Source organism: Desmodus rotundus, chromosome 7 (assembly GCF_022682495.2).
Source record: "Desmodus rotundus isolate HL8 chromosome 7, HLdesRot8A.1, whole genome shotgun sequence".
Lineage (NCBI taxonomy): Eukaryota > Metazoa > Chordata > Mammalia > Chiroptera > Phyllostomidae > Desmodus > Desmodus rotundus.
Window position 1 is genome coordinate 80,428,229 of NC_071393.1, and position 10,919 is coordinate 80,439,147.

At 43.0% G+C, this 10,919-nt stretch overlaps 1 pseudogene; it reads left to right on the plus strand.

Moving 5' to 3' along the window:
• Nucleotides 1-9,427: 9,427 nt before the first annotated feature.
• LOC112311048 (large ribosomal subunit protein P1 pseudogene) lies at nucleotides 9,428-9,802 on the plus strand (annotated as a pseudogene).
• Nucleotides 9,803-10,919: the final 1,117 nt, after the last annotated feature.

Genomic DNA, 10,919 nt, shown 5'->3' on the forward strand with positions numbered 1-10,919 from the left:
AAATAGTTTTATTTTATAAAACACTTAGTAAAGTTTAGTTAACTTTTCAAAAATTATTTAAGTGATTTATTTAAAGTTTTTGAGAATATACGTGAAAAATAATTTCATATTTTGACTTTGACGTTAATTCATCTTTTTATGAAAACAGGTAAATTTTGTATATCTTGAGTACAGTTACATCTTTAATCCTTTGATGATCGCTGTGAATAGAACCCACTTTATGTGAAAATCACATATTAGTGGTTTTTGCTGAAGTTAATGGAAAAGAATAAATTTAATGGAATAAATATACAGTAAATTTATGAATTATGTATGTCTTCATTTTATTCTCACACAAATGTCGCTAACTCATCAAGATAATTCTCAGACATGTGCATTAATATTTAAATTCAGTCATCTTCAGTATTTTGCTGATTTTCGATCATTAAAAACACAGAGATTTACACATATTTGGTGTTGCCACAATGAGGGTATGTTTGTCAAGGCAGGAAGCTAAAACCTGTTTTACAGAACGGTTTTCTAGCTTGATTTATAATTTTTAGATACTTAGACATATGGTATGGGGGCCTCCATTTGTACTCTTGCTCCAGGCCTCACAAATGTCAGGGAAAGCATGGATCTTATGATCTCCCAAAGGTTTCTCTCTAATGATACTGCCTTGTATTTATGAGCACCCATTTTGTACCAGGCACTGTGCTGTCACTGTGGTTACCCAAGGCCCAGGCCCTGCTTTGGTGAGGTTTGGAATGTGTAGATGTGGCAGCAGACATGGGCAGGTAATAGAAGTAACTACACAACAAGAGAGGTGTGTCCTGTGGAGATACCTAGAGAAAGCAGTGATGAACTATATATCTGGGACCATCAGGGAAGGTGTCCCAAAGAAGATGAAATCTGAGCTAGGTTTTCAGGGACAGACAGAAAGGTGTCCACAAGGAGAGGCCGTGTGTGTGAAGGAAGGAGCCATAAAGCAGCATGACTCAGTGACAGAGAGATGCACCAGGCAATGAAGGCAGAAAAGCAGGAGCCATGGCTGGGCTAGCCTCGCAGACCACACCAAGGCACTTCCAGGGCCTTCCCTGTAGATGCTGGGGGCCTCTGAATGTATGTAAGCCAAGCAACAAGACTGATAAACTGAATTTAGAAAAGAATGCACTGGAGGTTCTATGAAAACATTGATTATGGAGAAGAAGGAAGTATGAAAGCAGGAAGATTTATTACAAATCAAGGGAAGAAGAGAGGGGGCCAGAAATAGGATGGTAGAGGAGATGGACCCAAAATGACAGAGAGAGATACTTCACCTTTCCAATTTCATCTGTATCCAAGTATAATTTCTTAAACACACACATATTTGTATACTGTGTATAAGCACATAACAAGTGTCTGGCCACACTGTTCACTCAGTTCAGAAATCCTCCCTGTAACATCCCAGACAGCCCTGTATCCAGGTGCAGCTTAAAATGTATGGTGTAAGAAAATAATGGGTTGTCCAAAACATTTGGCTTTTTGTTTGTTTTTTTGTAAGATGGCTATATTAGCACTTAGTTGTCTTAAACTTTATTTGAAACAATTTTGTTAGATTGTATTGTGACAGATGTCACATTGGCGTGCACTTTTAAAAAAACATAAAAGTTCGTGAATTTTTTGGTAGCCATTTTAATATTGAAGATGGAAGAAAATATGCAACATTTTCAGCATATTATGGTTTGTTATATCAAGAAAGGTAAAAAATGCAACTGAAATGCCAGGAAAAAATTGTGCAGTGTATGGAGAAGGTGCTGCGACTGATTGAACATGTCAAAAGTGGTGTGTGAAGTTTCGTGCTAAAGGTTTCTCGCTGGACGATGCTGCACAGTTGGGTAGACCAGTCGACGTTGATAGCGATCAAATCAAGACAGTAACTGAGAACAACCAACGTTATACTATGTGGGAGATAGCCAACATACTCAAAATATCCAAATCAGTAAAGTTATTGGTGAAAATAAAAAACGTGTCTCTGTTTTATGAAAAAACTAAATGGATTTTTTGGCCAACCCAATACAATTATTTCAAGGGGTCACCCATCCTACCATTAGACCACCCTGATGTTTAGAAAGTGATCCTCTATGTTGAGTCAAAACCAGCCTCTACAAAACTTTACTCATTGGTCTAGTTCTATCATTTGCAGGAACAGAATTCTGGCCACTGGAGATCAGAACTGATGGGCTTTCACATAATGCAGGTAGCTATTGTGCGTCCCCTGAGCTGTCTATTTCTAGGCTAACTGCTCCCAGTCCTGTACTTCTCTGCAATGGTTCTGAGGGGCCTGCAGCCCACACTAAGCATACCCTCTTCCCACCACCAACAGGGGCACTGGCGGAAGCAGCCTGGTCACCCAACTCCAGACGCATTCTATTTCATCAGTGTCTTTCTTAATATGCAGCACCTAGAAATATTTCATAATTCATATTTCCCCTGCTCACTCTGTCATTTCTCACAATTAATATAGATGGCTGAGGTTTGAATGCAATTTTTCATCTCCAGGCCACATTTTTATGAGATTTACCACAAAGGTTTCATTTCTCTACTCAGAATATATGAAGATTTTTAATTTACTCCGCTAACAGGAGATCGAGAGTATCTCCTTTGTCGAAGAGCTGGGATGACAATTTAAACAGAGCTCCCCAAAGGAAGTTACCTGCCAACAATGAAGCAGTTGCTGACAAACCTTCAGAGACCACCCGTTTTGCTAATTAATTGCCTTCTCTTTCCTTGGCATGTGGGCAGAAGTGTTGTTTCACACCCTCCCCCTTTTTGTAAAGTCTTGCTTGGTGACTGAAAATTCAAGCCTCCCCTACCTGATCACCTGTACCTGCTCAAGCCTTAATCAGAAATAGCAACTGTTGTTTCTATTATCAGATTACAGTGATAATGAAGGTATTTTGGACTCTCTTCTTGCTTTCCTGCTTTTTCTTCTCCTTTCTTAGTTTGCTTCTTCATGGAATTCCCAGAACAAAGACCATGAGGAATTTTCAGAAGCACTAAAGTCATGCCTTCCCCTTGCCCCACTCAACTCTCACCAACAGTAATTAAGTCCAAATCATTGCAAACTCAGAGGGATTCAGCACACTTGCAGGAACCCCCATGGATAATGATACGACTTTTTGACAACTCTTGGTTCCAGACTTTAAATATACCTACACACAGACAGTACATGAAGGGCTTTCTGATATCCAAGCAAGATTGCTTGCTGCCACTCTAATGAAACACACACACACACACACACACACACACACATATTTTCTTTGTCCTCTTTCAAACAGAAGGAAAGGACCCCTGAGGTTTTCACTTTGATGAAAGCAATGAGACTTCATTCCCAAGAGTCCCATTTTTTAAGTCTGAGCATCTATGACCAAGAGGGGATCCTCCACCTGTGGAGATGTGGCAAAATGCCAGCCGTTGGGAGGACCAGGTGCTCCTATGTTGATTTCTCCTTCCATTACCCAAGGGATCTGCAGCACCCTCCTTGAAGGGAGAAGAAATATTAAAATGCTTTATTTCTTTCCCAGACTATACAGAGTAGTAGTTATTCTCTCAGGATAAAGACATGTTTAGGTGGATTCAAGATACTCCATTTAAAATATCCATTACCCTCCAATCAAATTTTCACTGCTGTTGAGTGGCAACGGGCAAAGCCCTGGGATAAGTGAGCTAAGATTCCTTCTTCTGGGGTGTTTAATTTCACTTTGCTTTCCTCAAATAAGCATGCCTGGAGCTGGTAACCTTCCTTCCTCTGGAGTAATCGAAAAATTTAATTCACATTAAGCCAGAGAGGATGGTGTTTTTCCCTAAGGTCACCCAAATCAAACATTTTAAACCTCTAACAGCCCATCAGTCAGAGATGCATGTCTCATCCTTTCCTGATGAAGTGCCTCCCGGAGCCAAACAAAGCCTCCCATCTCCACCCCAGCCCGCTCAGGGCCAGGGTGAAAGGTCACCCAAGGGTCCGGTGGGCACATCTCCAGATCTGATCCCCACTATGATTCTTAGGATGCTTATGGTATCTGTCCCAGGCACCTCCCCCCTTTGGAGATGTATGAATTTCCAGGCTTCATTTCTGCTTAAAAGATTAATGTGAGTGGGGATCAAAAGCCTCTTTGCTACTGCAATTTGAACTGCAAGCAGCTTACCCGAGAATGAGTATTTCACCCTGGCAAGGCTATGCTTCAAATCTTAATCATCCCTTCCCTAAAACCTAATAACATTTTGCACTTATATGCTCCCGTTCATCAACCCCAGGTAATAAATGACACATTGTTAGAACTCAGAGGAGTAAATCATTAATTGTTCATAGTGCCTCACATAAACACTTTCCAATTGTGATGCATAAGGACTCCATCACGCACAACAGTGTCTATGCATATTTCTCTTTTAGTCGGGTATAAAATGTGTGCAGTGACTTGTAAATGACAAATTTCTCAGGAACACAACTGAAAGCATATCATCACCAGGATGACCTGGAACCACAAAGGTCAGAAATATGCTGCTCACGGATCACAGGAATTAGCTTTTTATCAGAAAGCCAGGGAGCTTCTAAGGACAAAGAAGAGAGTAGGAAGCATCTAAATATTCTTACTTAGAAAAATACCATAGATGCTGGATTTCCTCTTCTGTCAGTCTAGCATAGCATTGCTCAGGCACTTCTCCTAGCAAAGATAACACATCTCTCTTAAAAAAAAAAAAAAAAAAAAAAAAAAAAGGAGGAAAGGGCAATGTTGGAAAGCAGAAAGAGATCTCGCAAGACTGACATTTGACTCAGTTCCCGCATTGTTCATTACTTCAGTGACAGTTAGAGTGCATGCCGCAAAGGGGAGGCGTGAGGCCACAGGGGCTGAATCAGAGAGCATCAAGGTAAGAGGGCTGGAAGGAGGGCAGGGCGACATGGAGAAAGGACAGCCGTGTGTCTGTTTCAGTGTGGGCCTCAGCTAGCTCCCCTGCCCCACGCCTCCGGCCTCCATAGACAGAAGCAGCAAGCATAAAGACAATGCTTCACATTCAAACACGGCTTTTGCCAAATTTGAGAAGCGTAAGTTAGCTTTGCTAGTTGCCCTTCATTTGAGCCCAGATTTACCTCCCGCCCTTCTCAGCTGTGTAAGGTTCATTGCTTCACACCACACCAGTCCTGGGGGGCCTGTAGCATCATAACAACATAGCACATCCCCCACAGGCTTTCCTACAGATCAGAGAAACCCCAGATCCCCCTAAATCCCTTCCTGCAGGTTTTCCATAGGGTGTGGCCATGACAGTCACACTTTTTCTCTCTTGGTGCTACCTTCTCCTCCTCCATGGTTCCAACTGTGGGTTCCCTGGGAACATGAGCTACTGCTCCACTGCTACCCTGGGCTCCCTGCCCATCGACACCCCGCTTTCCATTCTAATCCAGCAGGGGCCTAGAGGAAGCAGGGGGTGAACGTTATTCCACCCACCAGAAATGCCTTCACTAGACTGTACATACCACTGCCCTGTGCCTTCGGTGTTTCGGGATGTGGCGGAGACTCTGGCACACAGTCCTTCTCCATGGCTTCTTTATCACTCCATCTTCACTGCCACACCCCTCCCCCACTGCTTCAGTAATGTCATCCAACCTGGAACCAGGCTCAAACACTCCAGAATTGGGAAACTCTGTTTGACTTATTAATTTAAACAGAAATGGAAATTTGTCATACTACATTTAATTGCAGTATATATGGTCTCACTGAACCCCAGTGAGGGGTAGTGAAGCCTCAGGAATAGACGGAAACTTGGAACTGGATGCCTTTGTGGCTGCTTCTCTCCCTGTGGTTCAGTGTGTGCACATCACTTTCTCTCCTTGCCGCAGCCCAGCGCTCTCAGCTGCCCCAGCCACATGTGGCTCCCGCTGAGGCCAGATGCTCTGAGTCCCAGTTCGAAATTTCAGGGAAGGAACCATGACTGGTACAGGTTGGCTTGGGGGCCGGGCTCGGGATGAATTCGCTGTGGCCAGCAGGTCCACATGATGTCAAGTACTATGGTTGACACGGGGGTCAACAGAGTGGACAGTTTCCTGAAAGTGTGTAAAAGAGGTCTTCAAGTGATGGCTTCTGACCAAGGGTATGAATTTCACCTCTTCCCCCCTGCAGGTAGAGCTCCTCCCCTACGTTATAAATACAGTGGCACACGGAGGTCATTGCTCCTGAAGGATGAACGGTACGAGAGGCTTAATCCAGGAGAGATTTCGGTCCCAGAATCCAGTCTGTGTTGCTCCCCTAAAGCAGCCTCACCCCTTCGCCAGTCCTCACAGCTCACCACCCCACCCCTACACAGCAGTTACTCAGCTGGGCTCACACCCTGCCACACACAGCTCTTTGTAGACCTCCCGGGTAGCACAATGCTTTGGGGTCGGGCCAGTCTGGTCTGGCGGTGGTTCTGGCTCTTACCAGAGGGTCTTCAGGCAAGTCGTCTACCCTTTCTGAACCTCAGTTTCCTCAACTACAAGTGGACATAATGATGCCCATTTCAAAGGGTTGGAGCGAGCTAATCGACGCCACACAGGTAAAACTGTGGCTGGCGAATTTTAGGTGCTCAGTAAAAGGTCCCTTTTGCTATTATTAATGTTGTTACTGTTTTTAATTTTAACCTTTACAATAAAGCCTACTAATGCCATTTTAAAATAGGTAACCAATTTCCAGGTTGATTTCGTAATCGCAGGCTCTACACCATGTTCCAAAGGAATTGTACAGCACATTCCAATAAAACAGATGGCTAAAAAAAAAATGCAGATGGTACATTTAAGGCCTTTTTGGGTTTTCTTTTTGTATTTCTTGACACATGCAGAGGATGTCATCTTATAGTCTGAAAGGTTGTAAGAATGAAATCAGAAAAAGTGCATAAAATACTAAGCGCTGTGTCCAGATGTGGTACATATTCAACACATAACTGTTGTTTTTATTACTGTAACTAGCGTGATTATGGTTACTGTTATATTATTGGCCCTAAAGGGAAAGGTCGTAAATATTCATTGGCAAATCCTTTAAGGTGAACATCTCATGGACTACTGTGCAAAGCCATAAAGCTTTCTTTCCTAGCTAAGTTTGAAATTTATATTTATGTTTATATCTTTACACTTATATAATTCACATATGAAAGATAACATATACATCAATATATAAAACTCAAAGTAATGTTTTATCCTCACCCAGAGACATGCTTATTGATTTTAGAGAGGGGGAAAGGAGGGAGGGAGAGAGGGAGAGAAACATCAGTGTGAGAGAGAAACATCGATCGGTTGCCTCTCTTATGCACCCCAACCAGGGACAGAACATTCAACCCCGGCATGGGCCCTGATCTGGAATCAAACCCACAACCTTTGAGGTTATGGGACAGTGTTCCAACTAACTAAGCCACACAGGCCAGGGCTCAAAGAAACTTTTTTAAAATACATTTTTAAAAAGGAAAGGAAATTATTGATCAACACAGCCCTGGGAAGCCGGCAGCTGTCTCGGTGGTCATCTCTGGCGACAGCGCCTGGTAAGTGCCAGATAGCTTTCTCGCTCCGGCAGCTTTCTCACTCCTGTTTGAAATAAGTGTCTTAAAACCTCAAAGCAAACTGTACAACCTCCCACTGTACCTCGAGCAGCCTATCTCGAGTGTCTGTGACCCAGATTCACCATTCATTCAAAAAAGAACACAAGAGGGAGAAAGGAACGTTGGCTTTAAAAACCTGGGGCACCCTCCTCTGTTCTCAGCTTCAGCCTGGACCGCTCGGCTGATTGTAATGAATGCTAAGGTGAGCCACTGGGAAGGGCTTCTGGTTCAAGAAAGAGAGGGCTGAGAGGCAATGGGGGGAGATGGAAATCAGAGGTACCTACTATGGACATACTGCAAAAGAAAATTTCTGTGCATAGAAAATCCATGGGCTGGCTGCAGCCATGACAGCTCTTGGCCAGGGCCTGCCAGAGATATCTTCTTTAGGTGGGCACAAGGGAAGCGCCACCTCTCTGGTGATGCAAGATATGCCCTCTGTGTTAGGTATTGACTTTTCCCTCAGCAGAATAACAGAGGCACGAGAGCATGAAGGAGAGAGAGGTGGCTCTCCTTCCACCACCACAGGTTGAGAGTGATGGGTCAAAGCAACTGTGAGCCATTCCTTATCTGGCACATTCGATGAAAAATTGAACCCGGGCCTATCTGCTCTAGAGATAGCTGTGGAAACAAGAGTGCACAACGAGCCCCTCTGAGACATAAACCCGCTTTTCCCCTCTTTTCTCCCTCTGTGTCCAGTCACACACAGTCTAGTCCAGGGCTGATCACCATATTAAAATCAGCCACATACAATTTCGGTGTAATGAAAACACACCTATATTTAGATTTGATTCCCCTTCCCAAGCAGAAGTTATTGTCTCTTTTATTTCTCTAAGTTTCTCAAGGATTCTGCAAATTGTTAAGCTTAATTATGAGAAGAGTCTGTTCATATCAGGGAGACTCATCCATACAAAGCAAAGGTTTGGGCTGAGCTGATCCAGTGATTCTGCCTCTTTGACGGGAAAAAAATTGCTTCTGTGTAAGAACTAATACCCACCTGGTTTCCAACCTCAGCCACTGGCAAATGTGTCACAGCAAGAGACATTTCCTGTTTCTTTGACAGATTGGCCAAGGGCTGAAATTTAATCTAATGCGTCAAAAGTGGTAGGTAGTGGGAAAAAGCAGAGAAACACTGAACCTACTCAGATTTCCACAGTAGTTTGAGACAAGTATGGGCTGGTGTTGATAAGCAGTAAAAGTAAACATTGCAAAACGAAGCAATAAAGGATGATTATAAACCTCCACGTTTTTTAATGATAAAAACATTCACACTAAAAGCAAGATATAGACATCCACATGCAAAAGAAAAATGAATCTAGACACTGACCTTATACCATTACAAAAATTAATTTACAATGGATCACAGGTCTAAACGTAAAGTGCAAAACTGTAAAACTCCTAGAAAATATAGGAGAAAACCTAGATGACCTTGGTTGAGTATGGCAACGACATTTTAGATATGACACCAAAGGCACAATCCATGAAAAAAATAATTGACAAGCTGGACTTCATTAAAATTAAAAACTTCTGCTCTGCAAAAGACACTGTCAAGAGAATAAAAAAACTAGCCACATGTTGGCAGGAAATATTTGCAAAAAATACATCTGGTAAAGTATGTTAACCAGAATTTATAAAGAACTTTTAAAACTCAACAATAAGGAAACAAACAACGTGATTAAAAAATAGGCACAGACCCTGAAGAGACGCTTCACCAAAGACGTATAGATGGCAAACAAGCATATGAAAAGACGTCCCAAAGCGTGTGTTACCAGGGACCCGTAAGTTAAACTAACAATGAGCTTCCCCAGCTGCCAGTAAGGTGCTTGGTGATGGAAAGCTAAGGCCACCTGGGATGAGGCCCTCACTTTATGCAGCAACTAGCACCCCACCGGCAGTACTCGCCCAGCACTCGTCCACTTTGTGGCCACTGTCTCCTCTTGCTTTCATCTATTCCGCCCTCATCCTCCGCAACAGAGATAAAAACAGTGCCTTCATTAAAGGAGCTGGTGTAAATGCTGAGCATTTCTGTCCATGCTTGTTTTCGAAGGCTCTTGCCAACATTAACATGGGGAGCCTCATCCGCAGTGCAGGGGCTGGTGGCCCTACTCCAGCAGTCGGTGCTGTCCCCTCCATCACTGCTGCCCCAGCTGAGCAGGAGAAAGTGGAAGCAAAGAAAGAAGAATCTGAGGAGTCTGGTGATAACATGGGCTTTGACCTTGTTGACTAAACCTCTTTGGTAACACACTCAGTAAAAAGCGGAACTCTGGAATAAAAAATAATAATGTGATACCGCTGTGCACCCAAATCCAGAACACTGACAGCACCAAATGCTGGTGAGGATACAGAGCAGCAGGAACTCTCATCCATTGCTGGTGGGAATGCAAAATGGTGCAGACACTTTGAAAGGTAGATTGGCAGTTTCTTACAAAATTAAACATATTTTTACCATACAATCCAGCAATCATCCTCCTTGGATTTTACCCAAATGAGCTGAAAACTTATGCCTACACACAAAACCTGCACACAGATGCTCATACCAGTTTTGCTCATAATTGCCAAAACTTGGAAGCAACAAAGATGTCCTTCAGTAGGTGAATGAATGAATAAGTACATCCAGATAGTGGAAAATGATTCAGTACTTAAAAAAAAAAAAGAGCTACCAAGCCACAAAAAGACAAAACTTAAATGCATGTTACTAAGTGAAAAATGCTAATTTGAAATGCCTACACTCTATATGTTTCTAATTATATGACATTCTGGAAAAGACAAAACTATGGAGACTGTAAAAAGATCAGTGGTTTCCAGAAGTTGAGGGAAGGGAGGAATAGACAGAGCACTGAGGGCTTGCAGGGCAGTGAGATGCTCTGTGTGATTCCATAATGATGGCTACACGCCACTACACATGTGTCCAAACCCATGGGATGTACAACATTACAGGTGAATGTTAAGTAAACTATGGACTTCGGTGATGATCATGTGGCAATGTAGGCTCATCCGGTGTAACAAGTGCACCCCTCTGGTGAAGGATCTTGATAGTCGGGGAGACTCTGCACGTGTGAGTCAGGGGGTATTCGAGAAATCTCTGTACCTTTTGCTCGATTTTGCTGTGAACTTAAAACCACTCTAAAAAATAAAAGGAGAAAAAAGATGAATTGACAGAATGATGAAGTCCCTATCCACGGGAGGGAAAAAGGAAGATGGGAAGGGAGTAGAAGACGTACCGATCAGATTTCAAAGCTGACCTTGCTGCTGTCTCAAAGCTGCAGTGAAGTGTCCATTGCAATAAACCTCTGTCTGTTTTTAGGTGGGCCCCCTGTTCGCATTTCACCACTGCTCCTTTCTCC